Raw genomic sequence first — 4,327 nt, 5'->3', positions numbered from 1 at the left:
TTGACTTACTAGAATATGTGCACAAAAAATTCCTACATACCTCAATAAATAAGACACTACAGAAAAAGCAATACACTAGGGAACTATGTTAATGTCAAAACTAATAATTTATTATTTAATTATCTTAACAAAAATGCCTTAGCAAATCAGTATCAGTTTTAATTCTGAAATAAATAATGCATCCTAAGAAGACAGCTTCACTGTGAAATGTTTCTCTTCATAGTGAAAGACTCAGTGATTTATTACCTGATATGACTTATTTTCCAGAGTTTCTTCATAGCATTTGTCATCTCTGAGTTTCTCAGAGTGTAGATGAAGGGGTTCAGCATGGGGGTTATGACAGTGTAAAACACATTCAATGACTTGTCAATGGGGAAAGTCTTAGCTGGTCTTGCATACATGAAAATACAGGGAACAAAGAAGAGGACAACCACAGTGATGTGGGAGCCACAGGTGGAGAGAGCTTTCCGCCTCCCTTCCTGACTCAAGTTCTTCAGAGAGTGAAAGATGACCACATAAGACAAGAGTAAGAGCAGAAACACAATAGAGCACATCAGTCCCCCATTGGCAATCACTAAGAGGCCAGTGACATAGGTGTCAGCACAGACAAGTTGCAATAAGGGGTACATGTCACACATAAAGTGGTCAATGATATTGGGGCCACAGAATGGGAGTCCATAAATAGTGCCCAACTGAATTATTGAGTGTAAAAATCCTCCAACCCATGAAACTACCAGCAGCACAATACATACCCATGGTCTCATGGTAACTAAGTAATGCAAGGGCTTACAGATGGCCACATAGCGGTCATAGGCCATCACCAAAAGAAGACATATTTCTGACCCACCCAAAAGGTGTTCTGCAAAGAGCTGAAACATACAAAATTTGAAGGATATGATAACTTCCCCTAAGAACAAGTTTGAAATCAATTTGGGGGAAATCATTGATGAATAAATGATATCCAAACATGATAAGTTAGCAAGAAAGAAGTTCATTGGAGAGTCCAGGATCTTATTGAAAGTTACAGTTATGACAATGAGCAGGTTCCCAGAATTGTCAAAATATAGAAGAGCAAGAATATAACAAAAAGTACTTTCTGCTCCTTTGGATTTTGTGTGAGGCCCAAGAGGACAAAGTAAGTTTCATTTTTCCTGTGTTCCATCTGTTCATTTATTGATACTGATTTCAGAGAGTAAAACACCTTACCTGTAAAACAACAACAACAAAATCCTTATTCATCTGTCTTATATGTTAAAAACGTGTACTGGTGGCACACTACTTTCAGTAGATAGCTGAATCCAAGTAAAATAGGACAAGTTTTCCTGCCCTAAGTGATTTGATACATAACTATGTAGTCCAACATTTAAACTTGAGAAATGTGTTGAAACTTGAGAAATACATTTGTTGATGCCATGCTATAGATTCACAATGCTGCAATTGCTAAAGCTGTTGAGACTTGGGAAGGTCTCAGATGAAGTTACTCTTTAGATGAGTTTAAAGATATGAAATAATAAGAGAGAATGAAAGGGAAATCCATGAAAAGATGTGTTATGTATAACCTCACACAGTGTAATACCCAAGTTTCACTCAAGGTAATTTTCATAGGAAGGGGGATAAAATAAATTACTAATGGAAGACTACAGACCACCAGTCACTGTATCAACACTGGTGCTGAATCTTCAGAAAATGATGCCCTTCCTCCACTTCCTTTGGCCTCAGGTCCACTGGAAATGTCACCCCACAGCACCTTAGTACACATGTTTCCAAGAACATTGTGCTCACAGTGATGTCTGTGTCCCCTAAGACAGATGCCATCTCCATCGCTCTCCTCCTTCCTTGCTGAGCCCTCACCAGTCTCACCTTTCAATGTTCACAATTTACCCACCATCTCTTCAAGAAAACCTGGATCTAACATATTTCCCAAATATTTCCCAGCATCTACCCATTAATCAATCACAAAGTTGACTTCAAGCATTAGATGCTTATTGCAGCAGCAACCACTTCCCAGTGCCAAAAGCCATATTCACCTGCCAGAGCCCCAGTTGGTTTAAACACAAATGTGTCTGAGAGTCCTGTTGCTAGGCATTCAAAATAAAGGTATGGGTATTGTTGATCCCTCACACCATGAAGGAAAGATCAGCCTTGACTTCCAGATGACCAGCTTGTGTTCATGTGTCATTCTCCCTGAATCCAAATTTTCTACTCCACTAAAACATGTTCTATTATTTATTATCTCCATTGGATGGAGAACCAATCTAATAAATGTATTGTTATTCCATTACACTTACAAACTCTGTATATCCAAATAGAGCCCCTTTCTGAGGTACCACATGTAGATCCTCAGCAAACAAATTGGGGAGGGGCACAAATAAACCATAATTATTTCATGTGACAATATGAAGAACCAGTATGTACCACAGTCTCAGACAACTTGCCAGTCACTGAAACCTCCTCCTAGCTTTTACTTGTGTATCCCTCATTTACCTAACCTGTAAATCCTTAAAGCACTCTGATTTGGCCTATTTTCAGCACTATTCCTCCCCTCCTTTCAAAAATGATGTCTGCAACTACATAATTGACATCTTCAATTAGATATTCATTTCATATTTACAAAAGAAAATTTTTAATTTTTCACAATAAATCTTTCCTCTTAGATTTTGTCAACCTAACTGAAGGATACCTCCTTCCATTTTGTTTTTCAAGCCAATTCTGGCAGTGTTCTACCTTCCTTTATTCCTCTCACCTTGCCTATCCATATATTTATTCATTCCCCTGGGCTTTCTATTCATACTATCTTGCAAATGTGATCATTCTCATTCCATTTCCCTTGCATCCCCTGGGTACTGTGACAGTCCCTACCACATCTATCATTTACTCTTTGACAGATTCCAATTTCAGAGACCAGAGCAGACATCACAAACTTTAAAGCAATGGTGTGTATTGTACAAAGGATGTGGTACATTAAATATTTTCTTCATTCAACCAACCAACAAGTATTCACAGATCACTATGTTTTGTCACACTGTGCACATAAGGCTAACTTACAGTCATCACTAGTGTCCACTAGTTCACCAAGGCTCAGGGTTTACACTGGACTCATGTCATCAGAGGAGAGAAATCTCTAGCTGACTGAGGAATTAGCTTTTTCACCTCGCACCTTCTTCCTTTCCAGATGGAAGCAATTGTGTTGAGGACATAACATGGTCCCTGACTTAAATTTTCAATTTTTAAATATATTTCTGATGACCATCTTATACAATCTGGACAGCCACTTTCTGCCTACAGAAGTTTATCAATATTTTCTTACATACTTGAGTGATATAATTTTCTCTATAATGAAACATTCACACAATCTCAAAGTCTGATTTCTGCTACTGACAACAAAGTCTTACCTGTGGAAGCTTGTCTGCAGTTTGAAGGAGGAAATTTTGCCTCGCCTGCAATAAGTGAGTAATCTGTCTTCCATCTAGTATGCACACAGAAGAGAAAAAGCTGGGTTACTCTTGGATAATATATTAAATTCACACATTTGGTTTGTCAACTTTCTCCAGAGTCTTCCAAATACTGGCATTGTACATGGTATTCAAAGGATTCCTTGGTACAAATAAAACTAATTTTTCCATATTAAAATAATTTAGTAAATACTCAGACAAATAATTTCAACATAGTTATATCACAGCTAGCATTTTTTGAAAAGGAAAGTTTTCTAGATTATTTCTGATAACTTTAATAAACACCATTCAGCTTTCTAACCTGACTCCTTTTGTTCTGGGTAAGGTTAAATACTGGTGTTTGGTAGATGGAGAGTGTTGCCCTGTCTTAGTCTGCAAAGCTGAAGGGTCATCCTGTGTTGCACTCTCCTAGTCTGCAACACGGGGCAACTATGAAAAAAGGAAACTCACTCCCTGCACAAAGTTCTGAGGAGAAGAGCTTTATTCAGGAGAAATGGAGCTCTTGTCATGTAGGAAGCTGCTTCTGTCTTTATTGCATATAACTAAGCCATATGTCTTAAAGGTCAAGTCTTGTGAAAGCAGTACTAGCCTATTTGGCAGACTATAGGTTGTTAACAGAAAGTAAAAAACAACTGTGTGAACACAGAAGGTGGCAGTTTCACAGACCACAGAAGAACTGTTTTTCAGACTGCAGAAGAGCATCCAGTTCACAGAACACAGGAGAGGAAAATGTCTCCTTCCAAGGGACAGAGCCCACAGGAGAGAATACACTTGTGCCCCTAAAAATCCTTCTTTAATAATAAGAAACCATCTCTCTAAATAATTAAATCTGTTACTAACAGAACAGATTGTCTACCTGACAGGATTAAAGATTC

At 38.1% G+C, this 4,327-nt stretch overlaps 1 pseudogene; it reads right to left on the bottom strand.

The window, feature by feature from the left end:
• Positions 1-242: 242 nt before the first annotated feature.
• LOC124959140 (olfactory receptor 4A47-like) lies at positions 243-1,162 on the bottom strand (annotated as a pseudogene).
• Between the last annotated feature and the right edge of the window lie 3,165 nt (positions 1,163-4,327).

The sequence above is a fragment of the Sciurus carolinensis genome, chromosome 11 (genome assembly GCF_902686445.1).
Source record: "Sciurus carolinensis chromosome 11, mSciCar1.2, whole genome shotgun sequence".
Lineage (NCBI taxonomy): Eukaryota > Metazoa > Chordata > Mammalia > Rodentia > Sciuridae > Sciurus > Sciurus carolinensis.
This window is presented reverse-complemented; position numbering and strand designations above follow the sequence as displayed.